Source organism: Ambystoma mexicanum, chromosome 7p (genome assembly GCF_040938575.1).
Source record: "Ambystoma mexicanum isolate Mex_15411 chromosome 7p, UKY_AmexF1_1, whole genome shotgun sequence".
In the NCBI taxonomy this organism is placed as follows: Eukaryota; Metazoa; Chordata; class Amphibia; order Caudata; family Ambystomatidae; genus Ambystoma; species Ambystoma mexicanum.
The window spans coordinates 264,964,624-264,985,859 of NC_090939.1; positions in this window are offsets into that span (position 1 = coordinate 264,964,624).

Here is a 21,236-nt window from a genome sequence, read left to right on the forward strand (position 1 = left end):
CCCCGAAACAAATATCGTCAAAACAGTTTTAAATATGTGGAAGGAGGCCTGCATCCAAATAATGGATGATGAAGATACAACTGTAGACATGCTTGTCAATCATCCACAGAAAGCTAAAATAAGACTTCAAAGAAACAACTGGATCCGCACTCTACATCAAAAAGTACAATATAAACTTGCACTCAACTGTGAAAGTGAGGTGCGAGCAGCAAACCAATTGCCACAGTATTTATGCACATTTCCAGAACGGGCCCTGAGAGGCACCTTTCTGCGACTACGGTTCAACTTGCTTCTGACTAGAGAAGTTCTGGTCAAGTCTAAACAGCTCCCAGTGTCATTGGCTTTTTGCTGATTTTGCCTTCAACAAGACCAAGTAGAGACTTGACACCATATTATTCTAGCGTGCACAGCTCTTGAAGAGAAGAGACATTAGTTTAGTGAGATGCTTCCTCAGACAAGAATGCAAGGTGAACCATGAGCGCTGGGCTCAAATTCTATGTGGAAACGATAAAGTGTTGATATTCAGAGTTATTCAATTCTGGAACTCCATAATTGCCACAAGCCATAAAGGGATATTAACAGATACGCCTTATTCATAAGAATAGTTTTTGGAATTGAATTATTCTGTATTTTAAAGGAACAAAATTATTATTTGATAAAAGGATGAGTGAAAAAGTTTGTAATAACCTATAACATTCAATAAAAAAAAAAATACATAAATATATGGTGTACCTTTTCTCCAACTATGAATGGAAAGTTTGCTACTGCATACAACAGAATGTACTTTAGTGAACTATTCAAACAAGAAATATGGAGCCTGTGAAATGCAGACCCACACTTTCTATAGACAATATATAACACCATTCCCTACAAACAGTGCGGAGCAAAATGCAAGCATGCCCAAGATGTGCTAGCTAGATGAAAACAAATCCCAAAAGAACAAAACTACTGTCGATTTTGTGGTGATGTCTCACAAAAAGAAACTCTCCAACATTGTTTAATATCTTGTCTTAAATTATCTGATAAGCGTCAACAGTATTTTGGAAAATTGACTGCCTCACTTAACCCAGTGGACCCCTCTCAAGCTTGGCAATGGTTATTTACTAGTACCAAACTTGCAGTTAGAATCACAACTGTCAATTTTCTTGCTACAATGTTCAATGTTCAATAAGATAGGATAAACCACTAGTAGTTACAAAGTTGGTCGAAAAAGTGAGTATGCTGAAAGAGGGAGAAACCGAAATTAGACAATGCTGGAAGCTTCTGAGAGTGGATAATAAATTTGCAAGAATTTGACAAATGGAACAAATGCTACTATCTGTGTAATCAATGTGATATTTGAATGTCATCTGTTGTGGTTTTTACTTCTCATGCTCTTTTTACTCTCCTTTATTTTCATTTCTTTCAAATGTATTGAATTTTGTAATATGTAAATAATGGAAAAAGAATTGACATGTAAAGATTTGAAAGGTCCATCATTTGAACCAAACAAATAAAAAAAATAAAAAAAATAAAAATGCAAGCAGGCCAAATAACTGGCCCCTGTTGCTACATCACCTGTCAAATGCAGCTAAGAATGTAAAGAGAGACTACATTGTATCACTGTAATGTTTAGTTTAAAAACCACACCAGCAAGTGTATTCACATGTAATTGATAAACCAACATGCCATGTGCTTTCAAATGGAGCACAGCTTTAGCTAGACATGAAGAAAATTACTTCTCCTATGAAGTCTAATTTCTGCTAGTAAAATCAATACATGTGACTGAATTGACAAAGTGTAATGCTTACCTGTTTCATGTGGAGCCTTGCGGGGATGCTTTGAAACCCTCACCACTTCCCCTGGTATTCCCAAGGCACTTGTGCAATGGTCCTGTCGGATTTCCAAATGATTGTATGAGTCTTATAGCAGATTCTTCCCTCCTCTTGTGAAGGCATGGGTATGTGTGGGTTTCAGTGTTCTTGGGCTTTCTACCAATTCGTCAGTGATATATGCTAACACTAAATGCCTATCTCAACCAAAGCACTTCTGCTGGGCCAACCCTTCACCCACACCCGCAAAGAAATACTTTGTGGGATTGGGGGGTTGCCCTTAAGCACCCCGGGCTAGTTTCTTCATTGTTCCAACAGCATTGTCCTGCTTGTTCTGACGTGTTCTGGCACAGATTCAGGCAAGTGAGCAAAACAAAATGTTACTTACAAGGTTCCCACCTGCCGGTAGGTGAATAACAGGTAAGTATGCAGAGGGTATTCAACCAAATTTACACTGGACGGCTGGTGCAGAATCAAGGTAAGTTCAATTTGGAAGCTGGTTCAAGACTGGGAGGATTGCAGCCTTTAGGGAGTGGGTGACCACATTGCAGCAAACTAACGTGGAGCACATGTTCACTGGTGGATGTGGTTTTGCTGGGCAGGGTTTAAATAGTTCCCGTCTCCCTAAGAGGGCCGCTGAGAGTTCCAGTTCATGTGAGATCTCGTAATCTCACAGGATCTTGCTGCACACTTTCCATTACATTCTGTCCCACACAATGGTGCTTTCTGGTTATCACTGGGTTTTTGGGCTTATCCCACCATGATTTATGTTCAAGGACAGACCAAAGCACTTGAGTATGTGTGAACTGAGTAAGTCTACTTTATGTATTTTTCAGGGGGATGTGTGAACCATGAGCAGACTTGGTGAGCCGTGTTTATCAAGGAATGAAACAATGTTGATTTTCATTCTGCAATCCATTCCATTCAAAGTATGTGAAATAATGTCAAGTATAAAAAGAGCTTCTTTTCCAAAAGCAATACGATTTACCCAGTGTACTATAATTTCAAGAATATATGTCAAAGATATCATTGTGATGCAACTATCAATGGAGAAAACCATATTTTAAACATATAAAATGTCCATAATTACATGTTAGACTATTAGAACCTATATAGAGAATACATTACTGTTTAATCTGCAGGGCCAGATAGCAAGTCTAATGTTAGCTTTGCCAATTCATGTATTTGCTGGTTCTTCATTGAGTCTGATGTAAGCTAAACTACTTTTCAACGTACATGGGAACACATTACTAATGGGGGAGGCCCATGGGATTAGCTCGGTCCACAAAAAAATGCATGGGGATGTGGGGGTGAACCCTGAATTACTACAACCCAAACCGGCCCACCACCGGAGGAAAGACTTCATGTTTCGTAAGTAAAGCAAGTTTATTGTACAATCATCAGGGGAGCAATTAGATGGTGCCGTGGAACCAAACTAACACAAGTTTCAATGAACCACATAAATTGACACATTATATATATTTTTGTAACAGTTAAAACACTGCAGTGTATTTTATTACAATCCACCCCCACATGTGATTGAACAAAACCTCTTCAAATAAATACCATCTTTCTCCAATTCCTACATTATCTAAACTACCATCTTCAGCTCATGTGTCAAACACACCTCCTTTTAGGATTTGTCCATGGTAAGCCATGACATCATCAACCAGTTAAACATTTGTGTACAAGCATACATCATTTCTAGTAATAACTGGCCTGAGCCCTTTTAGCCTTAACTTTTAATTGCACCTGGTTTGCATAAATACTTCAAGCGATATGAAGAAAGCTGAGCAAATAGGGTCTTTTTGAACTAGCGTTAACTATCTCATCCCCAGGTTCCCCATCTCCATTGGAACATTCTAATCTAAATAACTGCAATTTCATCGCACATGGCACATCTTGCAAATACAATTGACAATCCTGGGTTTCAATTACTTTAGCTTCAAGTCTTGATTCACCCCATGTTTTACTGCTGGTCAAAAACAAATAACTGTCACGATCACTGGCCTAGCAATACTGGCCTTGCCCCTTGCACCTACCCTATTGTAGTAGCAGGCACATATGCACACAGCCCTGGGTTTCTAAGGCACCACTGGGGTTCTTGGACCAGGTTGAGAAAGAACAAAAAGAGTTGGGCCCAAGCTTGGCGTGCCTGGCGCCACGTTTCTTATTCATGAGGTGACTATGCCCTGCCACTTCTGATTCCTCCAACATGGAGGCAGACTAAACCAAGCAGCACTTAAAATGCCGCAAGACTGCCTTTGGGTGGGGCTGGCTCTGCCTTTTGGTGGGGCTGGGCATGCTTAGTCATTGGGTGTGGCTGGGTGTGGTTGGCTATTTAAGCCACACCCAGGTAAGGATTCCCTGCGTCACATCATTCTGTCACTACAGCGTGACGCTTACCGGCCTTGCTCCTGCTCTCTGGACCTGAAAGAAGAAAGAAACAGCTGTTAGACAGAGCTCTACGGACCGATCTCTGATCCTCGGCAGCCTCAGTGCACGTAACTCTTCCTTGATGGCACTAAACCCTGACTCGGACGTGTTGACAAATAGTAAAAGTTCATATATGATCACCTAGAGCTACATAGCATTTGCCGCGGTTTGGATGCCAGGTGCCAAAAGAGAAGTGCAGTATGGATAAACAGCCAGTACTGATCAGGAATGGCCATTAAAGCTTTTGATGAGGGTGCTGACAAGTAATTTGAGAATCTGGTGCATTGCATTCCTGATTTTTGTCTAACAAATTCATTGATTTGGCCACATAAGTTGATGAAGGGGACGCAAAGAGGACAGGGGACAAAGAGGGCATACAGATCTAGCTTTGGGCATTGGATGGGCCAAAACCAAGTGCTCCACAGGGATGATGAGAACTGGCACGTGGAGTGTAGGGAAACTGCACACTCCTCGCCACGCTGGAGGCAACTGCTTATATGCATCCGATCCACAGGTCCAGAAATTGTCCAGAAGGGCAGCCATACCTCCAGCCAGAACAGCGATGTGAAGTGTCTGACTGCAGTTCCCATTGTGCCATTGCCCTTAAAACACAGAGAAAAATTGATAAGTATATGCATATTAACATGTATTTCTGGCCCTTTGATCCACGTCAGATGCTGCAAGTGATTTTGCCACAAAGTCCCACATTCTTGGTTTATTCATGCCACCCCTTTTTCAGAGAATCCCCTTATTCTTCCAGATCTGCAACTCTTCACCCCTTAATCCCATTGATTTTTAGAGAAAAATAGCCCCTTTTAGACTCAATTGGGCTCTTTGGATACACCATATGATTTTGTGCTCTTTAGGATCGGCAGTTGAATAGTCTTCATCGATAGGTCTGATTGATGCCATAACTGATTGTACTTTAAACTGCCCTCGGACCCTGCACAATGCTAGGTGCACTAGACATAGGGTATCTGCTACGTCTACTTCATTCAGGATAAACACCCTAGGGACACTAGAAGCGTGGGGAATGAGAGAGCAGATGTAGCAATATCCTACTGATCTTTCTCTCCCAACCTTCCCAATATGACTATAACATATATTATCTACTGCAAAACCATGTGCATTTGTTGTGGGATCTAGTTCATCATTCCCATTATTCGGAAAATCAATATCAACATTTCTTTTTTCTCTTGACAGTACATCTTTTAATTCCACAAAATTAGATACATTTCAAACTTCTGTATTTCACTTGTTGCCATCTTCAGGCATGATGACAAAAGGAACATAAAAACAATTTAAAAACTCAACACAATCTACAAATTTAGACATTTATTTTCCTAAACAAAAAGATTCAAGTTTTGGCTCTTCATTGACATCCCCTGTTCCACTAGAATGAGCGGTGGGTTCTTAGGGTATACTTAACTTTGTACCTGCTCCTGTGTTGGTGGAGGGGTGCCGATATCCCTTCGGGTATCACTAAGGTTAATCCAATTCTTGTTGTCCACCACCTTCACAGCAGTCGGAGTTGCATAAACCACACGAAGAGTCCCATAGAAATGCGCACAAAGGTTCAGATGGAGATGCATTCTCCCGGGAGCAGCTGTGTCTTGCATTGATTGTCATTTCCTTGCCATTTTCTCCTATAGTCTGTTGGTGAGAAGACACAACCTGTGAAGATATCATTTTACATTTTTGGTTAAAGCCCTAAGATACTACGTAAACCCCTCTCCTATCACCCCTGTGGTCTTGTGTGCGTCTGATGCCGTGTGTGCAGGTGAGAGAGGTGTGTGTAGTCTACACTCGTTACGATTTCGTGGGGGCTCGAATGATGGTCTTTTCCTAACTGATTTCTCAAATAGAATAGTACCAGGGGAAGACAGTAACACCAACACTTTTTCAACTGGTTACACAATTTTGCTAAACAGGCCTTTAGGACCCCAATGAGCTGATCCATGATCCCATTGGCCTGTGGGTGGAAAACCGATCACAACCGGTGCTTGATTCCCCAAAGTGAAATAATTTCTGCAAACAAGGTATTAAAAAAGTTGGTTCCAGAGACAGCTGGGGGGCACGGACCAAGATGGAAGTGTGAATTTGGAACTCTTCATCACGTCGCACATGGAAAACAAAATAAAGCACTAAACCCCCAGCAATTGTGCCCGCAAGGTGCAGCACTGTTACAAGGAAGGTGCTGAGCAACAGAGAGGACCAGGATATATTGATATTGATATTTTATTTCTATCGCGCTCATACACAAGTGTTTCAGAGCGGGACAAGGCAAGGGAGGGGAACAGGGGAGAACAAAACAACAATCTTACTAGGCCCAGTGACATTGAGAACGTGCAAGTGCATGGGAAAAGGGGAGGGGAAAAGTGCATGGAAGGGGGGAGAAATGGAAAGTGCGAAGCAAAGGAGAAACAGATAAATAATAATAAATAAATAATAAAGGCAACAAACAGTGGTAGTGCAGCCAGCAATTGGCAAGTGCTAGGTTTAAGGCAGCAGAGAGGGTAGGTCTGATAAGTGCAGGAAGAAAAAGGGGGGGCTGTATGGGTACAGATACAGACCCCAGTGCACGGGGTGGCCCGGAGGCAGTGCGGGAGGGTTGCAGGGTGAGCAGGTACCTGGGCCCGGAGGACAGAGGGTGGCCAAGTGCACGGTCCCAAGAGAGAACAGATCAGCAGGGGAGAGGTGGAGCGAAGGCAGAAGAAAATAGGAAGGTCTTGAGGTGCTTCTGGAACCGAAGATGGTTCTCCTCAAGTTTTAGAGTGGCAGGGAGGCTGTTCCAGAGGGAGGCCCCAGCCGAAGACAGAGATCTACCCCCAGCTCATTTATTTGAATACTGATTGACCCTGAGGGAGTTTCGAGTTAGAGGAGTGAAGAGCTTGGGAGGGGAGGTATTTGCGGAGGGATAGCTGAAGGTATTTTGGACCCAGGCCCCAGAAAGCCTTGTGGAAAATGCAGGGATTTCAGAGCTGGAGAGATACGATCCAGGGCTTGAGGCCAAGGACAAGTCTTGCAGTCCTGTTCTGGATTAGTTGCAAATCTTGCAGTCCTGTTCTGGATTAGTTGCAAAGGGCGGAGAGTAGAGGCAAGTAGATTTAGAAAGAGGCTGTTACACTAGTCCACCCTAGAGAGAACCAGAGCTTGGGAGACCATGAGCTTCTAGGGGAAGGAGAGGAAAGGCAGAGTACATCTGAAGGCAAGCCGCGCTCTCCACATGATGACAGAAACACTGCGGGCTGACGAGTCGAGGCACAGGAAAAAGACCCCACGACCAGCGCCCCCGACACAGCAGAGTGACTGTACAGGCACACAGAGGAAAGGCTCTGGTGCGCAGCAAAGTGGTGAGATCCAGTGACACCACGAGGAGGCTCAACGGGGCCCGCCGAGAGGAACCAGCACCACGTGGAGAGCTGCAGAGCGCAAGGAACCCGGGCGTTGTGGAGAGGAGGGGGGGCAGCCCAGGAGAGCAAAGACCAGCAGTGGTAAGATGAGGAGGCGTGAGCCTAACCCCCCCCCCCGTTACCCCCATGAGCACTGAGGAACTGTGAAAGGGAGCTCCCAAAAACACAACTGATGGGCCAGGAACGAGGATCCCCACGTCCCAAACATAATTTTGGAGGGACTTCCTGGGAATATGGAAGTGCTGGGCAGAAAAGGAGAGAGACATGCTCAGGGTGCTGCATTCAGGGGACACTGCAGAGTGAAACATTATGAAAAGAGGACCGGCGCGGGGGTCTGAGTTGAGTCACTGGCACAGACTGGGAGCCCAGAGATCAGAGCACACGCTGTAGCCCAGAATTGCTCGACAGGAGATGCCACATAGAGAGAACATTACAGAGTGACATCAGGAGGGTGGCAACAGCTAGAGGCACCTCGTGAAAAAAGCACTTGCCCAAATAGGAAAGGACCCTCGGGAGGATAATACAGACGCTAGAGTTGCAGACCTGCAGGCACACAAAGACAGACAGGAAAGACAATAGTGGCAGGAGGCATGAATACCCTTAAACAAGATGTATAGACCATCCTTCTGGAACTCAAAGCATTCAGGACAGAGGTACAGACCTCCCTGGGGGCCATTGTAGACAGGGTCTCAAAGGTGGAGGCCCGGGGGAAACCCTTCAGCATAACCAAAGGTCATCTGACATATCCGAGGTGGCACTAGAAATGAGGGTCAATGAACTGGAACACAGAGAGAAAGAGGCGAGGGCTAAGCTCGACGATGTGGAAAACAGGGAGAGACAAAACAATCTGCGGATATGGGGGCTCCCTAGTACATAAACTGAGTTACTAAGAGACCTGGAACTACCGCTGACATGCCTGGTGAGACAGTTGCTGGGAGTATAGACAGACAGGGAGATCAGTTTTGATAGGGTACACAGAGGCGCCAGATCAGCAGGAGGACCACGCTCATTGGTGGTCAAGTGCCACTGCTACAGCGACCAAGAGAAGATCCTTAGGAAAGCCCAGGAGGTGGGTGAAATACAATTGGAAGGGGCCTCTGTAACTATCTTTCAGGACTTATCATCTTATACCCTAGAGCAGAGGAGGAAATGGAGACCCCTGACACAATAGCTCCATGAGGGGGGGTCCAGTACCCATGGTGATTTCCCTTGGCTGTGTCCTTTGACTACGACGAAGAACATTACGAATTGATACAGGGAGTGGAAGCAGATCCACTATTACAAGAGTTTCAGAAAGGGGGGCAGCTGCAAGACCAGGAGGGTCAATGTAAACTGAGAGAACCCTTTAACAATGCCTTTGCTCAACCGAAGGGCCGTAAAAGAGATGGCAGTGCAAGGAAATCCAGGAAGCCTCAATCCTCACAACCCAAGGGCCACGGATGATGTACGCTATGCCCTAAATTAGGTCAATTGTTCTGGGTAAGGTAGGGGGAAAGAATGTTATGATTAATGGTTGTGTTCATGTTTCGGTGGGGTGGGGGACACCACACTGTCCTAGTAGCCCAGTCATGTCCGGGGGTCTCAGGGAGGCTGGGTTTTTGATCCAAGCCAGGCTTGTTCTTCACAGGCCACTTTTGGGAGAATTTCAAATCATGGGATGGTTGGAAAGAGATTGGGTGGGGGGGAACACATGCAACATGTGGACAAGGGCTCAGACCAAGTTTCTATCGAAGGGGACTGGGTGACAGATACAGAATTTGCCAGGCTGGGCTATGGATAAACTGAAAGTGTCAACGCTATATCTAAAAGGGCTAAACTCCCCAAACAAGAGTCCCTCACAGTCAACATGCTCTATAAATTAAATGTGTCTGTGTTGTTCCTACAGGAGACCCATTATCGTAAGGGGGAGGAAAGGGCCCTCAAGGGATTGGAGGTGGGGCAAACGTACTGGGCCTTGGATGAAGCCTCAAAGAAGGAGGGTGTAGGTATAGTGATACCAAAGGCTAGGCACCTAAAGGAGGTCCAAATCAAGAGGGGTTTCAGGGCCAGATTTATAGCAGTCAAGGGCTAATTGGAGGGGGAAATGGTCACCCTAGCCTCAGTCCACGCTTCAGATATGAATCAGGTGGCATTTCTAAGAAAGATGTGCAGTGCTGGAGTAATAAGGAGAAGGTGCTGCGATGGTGGGGGGGAGATTTTTATATGATCTTGGATCCAAAACTAGATTGATGGTCCGCTCAAGGTACAGGGAACAACCAAAAGATAGGGCCCACAGAGATTTTACGCAGCTGCTGCAAGACTACTTCTGGGCTGATGAATGGAGAACACACCACCCACAGAAAGGAGGCTATACCTTCTGTTCCCTACCACACCAAACGTACACTAGAATTGATCTTTTGCTGACACCTCAGCAACAGGGAGACCTAGTCACTTACCCCAGGGTTGAGACAGTAACGTGTACAGATCACTAGATGGTTACGGCGGAGTGGTGTGTTTGGTGGGACTGTGGTGAACCTAGGTGGTGCTGCAATGATGGTCTCTTACGAGACCCCACCTTCAAGGAATTTATGGGGAAAAAATACGTTGATTTTTTGACCCTGAAACCCATTTGAAACATGTGGGAGGAGGCTTAGGCTACTTTCAGGGGCCTCTTGATAGCAAAGGGAGCGTGGAAGAAGAGGGAGAGGGCTTTGGTAGAGCAACAGCTACGGGAGGAACTGCAGAACATGCAGACCCGACTAACAACACAAGGGACTGACAGGGAGGCACTCCTGAAAGACATGAGGGACAAAAGGCAGGAGTTACATTCGCTCCTGATAGGCGAGATGGTCAAGAGGCTGCGTTATGTTAAGCAAACATATTATGAGAAAGAGACCGAGTGGGGACACTCCTGGCAAATAAGATCCACAAGGCAAAGGTGGATAGGAAGGTTGACAGTATCAGAGGCGGGCAGGACGGATGCTCAGGACAAGGGAGAATGTACAAGATTGCTTTGCAGAATACTATGAGAACCTTTACGCATGGCCTCATAATGAGGGTGAGGTGAAGGTATGGGAATATCTGGATCGACTCCCCATTCCCCTGTTGACATCACGGCAAAGGAGGTGCGACAGGCGATTGCTCAGCTTAAGTCGGATAAAAGCTCTGGGTGAAGACGGATACACCTCAGATTTTTATACGCAGTTTCAGGAGCTGCTGGCCGAACCCCTAGCCCAAATAGTTAACTGCATCGAGGGAGCAGGAAATATACCGCCTACGTTCCTGGAGGCACTGATAGCAGTCATCCCCAAACCAGGAAAGGGCACGGAGCAGTGCTCGTCATATAGACCTATCTCACTGCTAAACACGTACGCCAAGATATTTGCGAGAATCTTGGCATCCAGACTGGAAGCCTAATTCCCCAAACTGGTCTACCCAGACCCAACTGGATTTGTGCGCAATAAGCAAGGATTGGACAACTTGTGGAAAACTCTGCGTGTCATGACTGCACCAGAGGTGAGACGTAGAGGGGCCCTAATTCTGGCACTTCACACAGAAAAGACCTTTTGATCGAGTCAGCTGGTCCTTCATGAGGGGGGTCCTGGAGAAAATTGGGATGGGAACCAAGTGGCTGGGCTGGATCGCGGCCCTATACTCGGCACCAAGGGCAAGAGTATTGGTTAATGGGGGAATGTTGAGGGCCCTGGAGCTACACATGAGCGCTAGACAGGATGCCCCCTGTTACCCCTGCTATATGCCCTGGTCATGGAACCGTGGGCACTGCGGTACGATGTGACAAGAGTGTCACAGGGGTGCACATTGAGAATATGATTTACAAGATGAGCCTTTTCGCAGATGACAGCTTGCTTTATATTACAAACCCACACGTGTTGGTTCCCCACCTCCTGCAGAATTTGGAGCAATACAGTGAGCTATCTGGATTTAAAATAAACATAGACAAATCACTGGCGTTTATGCAGGGGGAATGGGGCCAAGACACAAACGACTTTGTCAGGGACCTTGGCCTACAGATACAACAGAAAGGGTTTAGGTATTTGTGGATTAACATTATGAGGGACGACAGTAATCTCTTCGTGACAAACCATCTCACCCTCTGGGATGGAGTATGGGTCGATTTGCATCATTGGGGTAGACTGAATCACTCCTGGATGGTGCACCTAAACTGCGTCAAAATGACGGCACTCCCTAAGTTTATGTTTCTTTTCCAAATGCTCTCAACGATAGTTCCGCCCTCATACTTCAGGACGGGGCGAAGGGCTCTCTTGTGCTTCCTGTTAATGATTCAATTAGTTGGATTAGCAGTGCAGCATGCTGGACATGGGTTCTGTCAGACCTCCTAAACCCTCTTCTCTGCCACCTTGATAACCCAGAATGTACAGTGGAGGTGATGTACGCAGAGTCAGAATAAATAGTGACTACCGTCCCCTTACTCATTTCTAGCAACTTTATAAGTGCCACTAGTGCCGCCACTCTGTATGCCTCTCCCTAGTGCCTTGGTTAATAATTGAAGGCCCATCAACAAAAAGTACCTCACCTCCCTCATAGGCATCCTCTTTGACATTCATCCTCTCTTTATCTTCCCCTGTCATAAGTTGCACAATCATGAGCAATATCATCAGGTTGCACTGATTCAGCTACAAATGGCGCAGGATTGACTAGATGACACAGCATGGGATGTATCGATGCGTCTGATAAAATAACCTCTCATATTGAAACTCTTTCGGTCGTCAAAGTCGACTTGGACTTTTCTAAGATCGCAAAGATGCATGCTCCACATACAATGTCACTGGGCAACCCATGGTAATGGTTAAATACTTTTGAATTGCCAAAGCCTCTGCCACTAAAGCTTGCTCACAAGGGAACTGTGTCTACATTACTGGGTCTAGGAGTCTGCTGAAGTACGCTAAAGGTGGCCTAGCGATGTTTGCTGGGTTAGGACCACTGTCATCACCTGCCCATTCAAATGAGAAAACAAATAGAATGGTTTCTTGTAATTTGGGGTCGCCAAGATCGGAGCATTACTGATTACTGTTTTCAGTTCCTGAAAGCAAGTTGCCATTTCTTCAGACCACTCTATCAGACCTTTCACCTTCTGCTCTTCCTTAAGCCTCTGCAGTAAGGGCCTGACGTAACTAGAATAATCAAAGATCCACGATCCATAATAGTTAGACTGTGACTGGCTGAGGTGTATTTTGAACTGCTGTGGCTCTCCGGCATTACCTTCCTTCCTGCAGGCAATATTACTTGGCCCAACTATGCTACCCCTGTCTGGCAGTACTGCAATTTTCTCTGCAAGCAGGGTGAGGAGCGTTATTGAGTCTCTTCAACACTGTTCCTCTGAAGTGCTACAAACTAGCAAACTGTCCACATACTGAATTACTCTACTGGGCACCACCCTGTTAAGGACACTCAGAGATTCACAGTACCCCTAGGGCAACCTTGTGTGCTTGAATCTCTGACCACGATACATAAATGCTCTGAGGTACTGAGGTACTGAGAATCAGGGTATAAGGGGCCTGAGAAAAATGCATTTTTAAAATCAATCACTGTGAAGTGGTCGACCCAGTAGGGATTCTACAGAGAATAGTGTCAGGATTCAGTACCCCCGAGAATTCTTCCTGAACAATATTATTAATGGGGTGCAAATTGTGGACCATCCTCCAACTGGACCCCTTCGATTTCTTCACAGTGTAGATGGCTGTGTTGTAAGGGGACACAGAAGGTTGTATTATGCCTTGCTTCAACAATGCCATAATGGTCTCGTAAATCCATTTGTCTTCCTCTCTAGACATGGGGTACTGGCTAATCTGTGGTAATATCGCACAAGGTTTCAATTTTATCTGCACCGCTCCAACACTCTTTAAGAGCCCCCTATCATGAGAATTGCTGGTCCATTAATGCTCCAGCACTTTTGCCAAATAGTCCTTCCATTGTGGCAACGTATTTTTAACAATGAGCATGGTCTGTGGTACTTCCCTTTGTTCTATCGCTATCTGGCAAGGCACCCCAATCTCAAAGACCATCTGTCCTGTGTCTTTGGTTTCTTTGCACAATTGCTCGTTCGAAACGTCCCTTCGTGATAATGTTGGATCAATGCATAGAACTGTGTGCCATTCTTCGCCCTCCTCATCTGTGCCTGAGAGAACCACAGAGTTCTTTGTGATCACTAGTGCCTCTAAGAGAATCTTAACAATGGTGCCTAGTGTTACCTCCTGTGCCACAACAGGCCGCAATGAGAACTCAGTTGGTACCTGCCATGTCTGATTTCTGATCCCAGGAACGCAACTCAACAAAACCATTACCCCTTAAAGAAACAAGGTTGTATATATAGGCACCACCCTTATCCCACTGTTACTACAGTATGCAGGCAAACACACTGCTTCTCTTATCAAATACAAACCTGGAGTGGAGCATACTATACCTTGCTCCATGAAAGCAATCGACATCTGCAATTTGCTCAGGAGATCTCTTCCCAAAAGAGGTGTCTGTAGAATACAACAAAGGGGCAGATCAATTTTGAGTAACTACCTTGAGACAGAGAACTTCAGTATAAGGAACCGACAGGATAGCCCCAGAGAATCCACGTGTGTCCATCATTTTGCCTGAACAGGGAACTCACCTTCCCTAGTACAATATTTCGTAGCCCATGTGTCGACCATGAATGAGAATGTTTGATCACCTACCTGCACACCCGTCCAGGGTTCCTCTTCTGGATTGGTAGTAATGGACATGACTGAACACATCAGAGACCCCTATGGGCTGCCCTACCCCAAGTACATATTAGCACCAGGTAGCAGCGAAAAAGGGCACCCTCAAAAAACACTTGCTCCAGCATAGTGAGTAACCGTTCCTTGGAGTAAAAGATTTTTCTCCTGTGTCTGTACTAGTGCTGGCATGGTCAGTAGGATCCCATAGATCTGTGCAACCCCAGTTGCTGGGTTCTGCTCAACCTGTGCCTGCTGCGATTGCCTCGAGTCTGGGGCATATGGCAGGGTAGGGGATGGCATCTGCTGAGCTCCCAGGTTAAAATACTGTGATCTGTCTCATTAATCACGTGAAACATGACCCAACCTTCCACACGACCAACAATGAATCCCATAGAACCCTCCATAATTATTTCTCATTGGCACATTAAACGGAGGACCCACTCCTCTGAACCTTCCAAAGGACACACTTCCTCACAGAAATCCTCCCCTACCACGCAGAAACACTAATTTGCATTGGACCGCGAGAATACCCGTCCATCCAACCCTGTGTCATACCTGATTCATCCTGTCCCTGTTGTCCCAGTTGCCCCTGTTGTCCCTCCATGGAGTTAGTAATGACGGCCCCTTCCAAACAAATCTTTGCCAATTTCTTCTGAACAAGCATGGCCTCTGCCTTTTGTGCCTGTTCTCTACTCTCCTTTTCCTTTTCTTGCCTTCTTTTACAGAAATGCAAAATATGTGCTTGAATGTCTGCACAGCTCTTGGCCTCCATCCTTACCACTTTATCTAGATCATGCAGAACTTCCTTGGGAAGTCCCTTCTTTAGCATGTGGTAAATAAATCACCACATCCAACGCTCGTCTGACCGCTGCCCGATTAGGTCAATCAATAAGCTCTTCATGTCCCCTCTGGGCAACATGACACCAGCAGTATGTTTCTCTAATGTATATATCCACTTTGCAGTGAGCGAAGGGAGTGTCTTCATCAAGTTATTCCTTCAGCTATCCCTCCTCAAATACCTCCCCTCTTGAGCTCTTCGCTCCTCTACCTCTAACTCCCTCCGGGTTAATCGTTTGTCAAAGAAACGAGCTGTGGGTAGATCTCTATCTTCAGCTGAGGCCTCCCTCTGGAACAGCCTCCCTGCCACTCTAAAACTTGAGGAGAACCATCTCCGGTTCCAGAAGCACCTCAAGACCTTCCTCTTTGCTTCTGCCTTCTCTCCCCCTCTCCCCTGCTGACCCGCTCTCTCTTGGCACTGTGCACCTGGCCACACTCTTTCCCCTGGTGCACAACCTGCCTTCATACCGCACTGCCTCCTGGCCACTCCTTGCACTGGTGGACTGTAACTGTAACCCCCATTTTCTTCTTTTCTGCACTTATCAGACGTACCCAGTCTGCCGCTATAAACACAGCACTTGCCACTTGCTGGCTGCACCATCACTGTTTATTGCCTCCATTCTATGTATTTATTTATTTATTTATTATTATTTATTTATCTGCTCTCCTCACCTCTGCACTTTCCACTCTCCCCCTTCCATGCACTTTTTCCCTTTTCCCCTTCCCATGCACTTGCGTGTTCTCAATGTCACTGGGCCTAGTAAGATCGTTGTTGTTTTGTGTTCACCCTTGTTTCCCCTCCCTTGCCTAGTCACGCTCTGAAACACCTGTGTACTAGCGCGATACAAATAAAATATCATATCATATCATGTTTGACCACAGGACATAATACACCCTTCTGTGACCCTTCTGGAGTAACATAAACTGAGTTACACCTGTTTTTTCCAGGGCTTCCGCCATCTCTCCCCTACTATTTGCAATGGACATGCGAGTGCCCCAGCATGTCTTATGACTTCATGGTGTGCTCTCTATTGCTGCTACTGGAGCAGGAGGTAGGGCAGCCGCACCCTGCTCTCCCTGCTCAAAATCGAATTCCAATTCTTCTTCCTCCCCGGTTACCACATTCCCTGACCCTTCTACAGGCACGGAAGTATAATCAGCACTACCATAGGGTGCCGCCTCCCGTTCTCCCTGCTCAAACCCTGTCCCTGTGGCAGTATCCCTGTTCTCCATGTCCACCTCGAACGCTTTGATAACCGATTTATAAAACCTAACAAGAACCTGCCCATGCCTCCACCTTTGCTTCTTCTACATCCCTTACCTGGCTTCTCCCTTCTTCCCACTTTTCATCTCTTTGCTACGTAACAGCACTACCTCTTCCCCTGCTTGCCTCAGTGCTTCTTTAATGTTTTCCCGGTCTTGCGTCTCTACTTCTCTTTGCAGCCTATCCTTTATGATAGCAGGAAAATGCCTAACCTCCCTTGTTCTTGCTCCCTCATCCACTCATCTAGCTGTCGGTCTCACTCTCTCTTGTTCTTCCAACCTTAATCTGTCTGCTAATCTAGCAGACGGAGGAGTTATTCCCTTCCTGCTCTCTATTCTCAATCTCTCTGCAGCCCTAACCACTCAAGGAGTTACCCTCCACTCTCCTCAAGAACCCAATTGTTAGAAATCATAACTGATGGAGGTGCTACCTGTGTCCGTCTCTCAACCACGGGAGTAGCCACTGGGGAAAATGGGGAAAATGGAGGTTCAAACTCACGGTCTGTATACCCCTCACCTGACGATAAAGGATAGCACCCACATGAGCATGGTGCCGGAACATACCTTCAAAGCATTCACTCTTTCAATCCCTGCAACCTTGACTAAATCCACACACCGTATTCAAATTCTACCCTTACCAAACCCCTTTTAATCGAAAAAGAAACACCCATTTCCTTCCTTGCTTTACCACCCAAAGTACACTTACGTGACCCGAAGTGTTCCAATGTAGTGCTCCGTCAAATTGTCCTGCACAGCTGGGATCTGGCACCATGCCTCTGGGGGGCAGACGGACCTTTAACCAATATGGTGCCCGCAAACCTCTCTTTTCAATGTGCATACAAGACTAGTCCCTGCAGTGAGGTGCCACAGCTGAGTGGTGCAGACAGAAGACCCCCAATGCCTCAGAAAGCCTGGGGTCCCTTTGTGGTCACCAATTTTGTGGGGGCGGACCCCTCGTTACCTAAACCCAAGCAAGCCCACCACATGAGGAACAAGTGCACGTTTTGTACGTTAAGCAAGTTTATGGTGCAATCGTCCGGGGAGCAGTTAAATGGTGCCATGGAACCAAATTTACCCAATTCTCACTGCACCACATATGCTGACACATCATACACATTTTTGCAACTGTTAAATCACTCCCATATATTTTATTACAATCTACAGCCCACATGTGATTGGACAAAATCTCCTCAAAGAAATCCCATCTTTTTCCAATTCCTACATTGTCATTGGTAGCCATTATCTTAACTACCATCTTCAGCTCATGTGTGAAACACACCTCATTTTAGGATTTGTCTGTGGTAGGCCATGACATCATCAACCAGTTAAACATGTGTGTGCAAGCATAATTCATTACTAGTAATAATGGGCCTGAGCCCTTAACTCCAATTGAACGTGGTTTGCATAAATACTTCAAGTGATATGAAGAAGGCTGAGTAGACAGGTTCTCTTTGTACTAGCGATAACTATATCATTCCCCGGTTACCCGTCTCCATTGGAACATTCTAATCTAAGTAACTGTCATTTCATCACACACAGCACATCTTGAGAATACAATTGAAACTCCTGTGTTTTAATGACTTTAGCCTTGAGCCTTGATTCACCTGTTGGTCAAAAACAAATAGCAAAAACCCTCTGTCAAGCTCCCATGCATTCAAGAGATTACATCTGCTTGCTGCGAGACTTATCAGACCATAAAAACCATGGCCGGCTCCTTTAGCTGGGTTGAGCATCGCTAAGGTCACAGTTACTTATTCACACATCCTCTGGCCTTTAAAACTCTGCATAATCAGTTTCTCAATGTCAATCCCTGACTGCCCTGTTTTCATCTGTGTATAAAAGAGCCCACTAGATGTAGATTCATAAATCCCTTTTATATGTTTTCTGAGTGCATGCATGTTTAATAAATACTATCTTCCCTTTATACTGGATTCTTCAGGACAGGCCCCCTTTCTCGTATGTGCATTATAAAAAACTCCTTATGGCCTGCTTCTGGGCTCTCCAAAGCACATTGTGGGCCTCATCAGTGGTTGGGCAGAGCGGTAAAAATGCAGCGGTAACACTATTACTGCTGTATTACTGCCCCACCCAATCCTGAGTTCGGGCGGAAATGGGGAGGCTTAACTCCAGCTTTTTGCCCATTTTTGGTGCTATTACCTCCAGCGGTAATAGTGCCAAAAAGCCCCATAGAGTCCTATTGACTCAGAATAAATGGGGATTAGCCGCACCACTGCAGATCGGGATCCGGCACAAATTGCGGCCTCCTCAGTTGCGGTTACGCTAATAGTGTTGGGTGATTTCCCGGCACATTTACTGCCGGGATACTGCCCAACTCGTAATGAGGCCCTATGTCTGAATCGCGTTTATATTTCATTTGGCGGTTTTGTCTTTCTACGCACGTGCAAAGCTAATATGTATCAGCCTAACCAAAAAGTAACACTAAGTAACATACCCCAGTCACAAATAGGGCACGGGCAACAAAAAACCCTCTTGATTGTCGGACCTTTCCTGACCAACCCAACAGGGCCCAGCACTGCAAAGGAATACAATACTCTTGGCCTCTGAACAATGGGCTGCCCCATGCACCTGGGCTCATTTTAAGAGAAATACTCCTTTCAATACAATGAAATACATTGCAGTAGAGCCATAAAGTGGTCATCCAAGCAGATAAAATAAGCATTGGTCACATGGTAGGCATCTCTGGGTTTTAGAACTCAAGTTTCAAAGACTATATGATGCCCTTAAAATTTCAACTCTGAACTTTGCATCCCCATAAAAGTAATCACCTAGTGCTAATGGAAAATCAAACATAGGGCCGTATCAGCTACCCATATTAATCATTATCTTCGCAAAGGGCCTCTAAGAGCTGCTCACATGATTTGACAGGATGGTAGCATACATATCACTGCCCATCACCCAGATCATGGGAACAACCATCGTGGACTACCACAGTGCATGAGCACTCACAAGGAATTGGCCCCCCCTGCGCCCACTAGACGATGGCACGCACACCTGCCTATAAGAGGAATACACACATAGCAGTCACATCATGTGTCTCTATTCATGCATGGATCTGTGGGTGCATACAGGAAATGAATGCATGCTATGGTGTCATTGATACAGGTCCCATGTGATGTGAGGACTCATACATAATCATTGTTGCCCACATGCAGGTGATGTAGGCTATCCCTTGAAGAGGTGGCTCCTTACCCCAGTCCGGAACCCGCAGAACAGGCATGAGGAGGACTACAATTGTGCGCATACACATACCCGTGTGGTGATTAAGGGTTTAGGTTGAAATGCTCTAAAAAAAAGGTCGAAATGACCAAAAGTTCGAAAAATGCTACCTCCAAAGGATCGAACACCAAAAGTTTGATCCTTTGGTGTTAGCATGTAATAAAAACGGGGGCTGCGGGGGTGTCCCCCGCATTGCCCCGCTCACTATACTTCATGCGAGACACCCCCTCAGCCTTCTGTTAAAAAAAAAGAGAAGAAAAGGACCCTGCAGCGCTGGTTCCCTTTCACAGAAGTGAAAGGGAACTGGCGCTGCAGGAACCAGCGTGAAGATGAAGGTAAGTGGGGGGTGTGCTGGGGGTGTGGGTGGGGGGATGTTGTGTGTGTGTATATGTGTGTGTTTTTGCAAATTATCGCGGCTGTAATGTCCGAAAACAAAGTGTTCAAACCTTTGGTTATTCGAACACTTTGGTCTCGGTCGTTTCAGCCTCGATAATTTTGGCTTTGGCCAAATCACTGGGATTCGTGATTGAGCAGACCTTTGGCCTCTTGAAGGCACGGTTTCGCTGCCTCAGCATGTCTGGTGGGGCACTCCTGTACAGCCATGAGAAGGTGGGCAAGATCGTCATGGCATGTGTCATGCTGCACAATATGTGCATCAGACGGAATATGCCTCTGCCCCCTGACGCTGAACTGCAACCACCTGATGATAAGGATGAGGAGGGTGGAGATGGGGATGCACTTCAGGGAGGCAGCGATGCACAGGAGGGACGTGCCAAGCATCAGACTCTGATTGACCAATGTTTCTAGCACACATGGATGGGGAGTGTGACATGGAGGTGGAACTCAGGGCACTGGGTGTGTCAGGGACATAGACACTGTAGACTGTTCACCAATAAAGCACACGTACACAATAAGCAATGTCCTCACATGTGAATTCAGATTTCATAACAGGTGTATTCAGAATATGTAACTAACAAGTGTACAAGCCCTCCACCCAACACACCCACTCCCCCCTCTCCCTCCCCCTCAACTTCCCCACACACTCTCTCCCCCTCCCCCCTCAACATCCCCACACACCCTCTCCGCCCTCCCCCTCCCCCCTCAACGTCCCCACACACCCTCTGCCCTCTCCACCTCCCCCCTCAACTCCCCCACACATGGTGTGCACTGGCGTGCACCATAAGTCCACATGGGACCAGTATGCCTGGCTGAACCTACAGCCCTCCCCCTCTTCCAGCACCAGGTGCACCCCTGTACGATCTGCACAGGTTCCGGCCAGACCTACGCACGGGGCTGGACTTAGTTGAGCTTGCATTGGAAGATGTCCCAGGTTGTTCTGCTACCTGTGCCGGACGCATGGCCTCCATTGCTGCCACCATTTGGGAGAGGACCTGCCGCACTGCTGCCAATCCGCCGCAAATGTCCTTTGAGGTGGTCTCAATTGCTGTTTTGAGGGATGCAGCACATTCCCCTATGTCATCCCTTGCCCGGCCACATTCCGTGATGTGCTGTGTCAACAGCCCTGTCAGCTC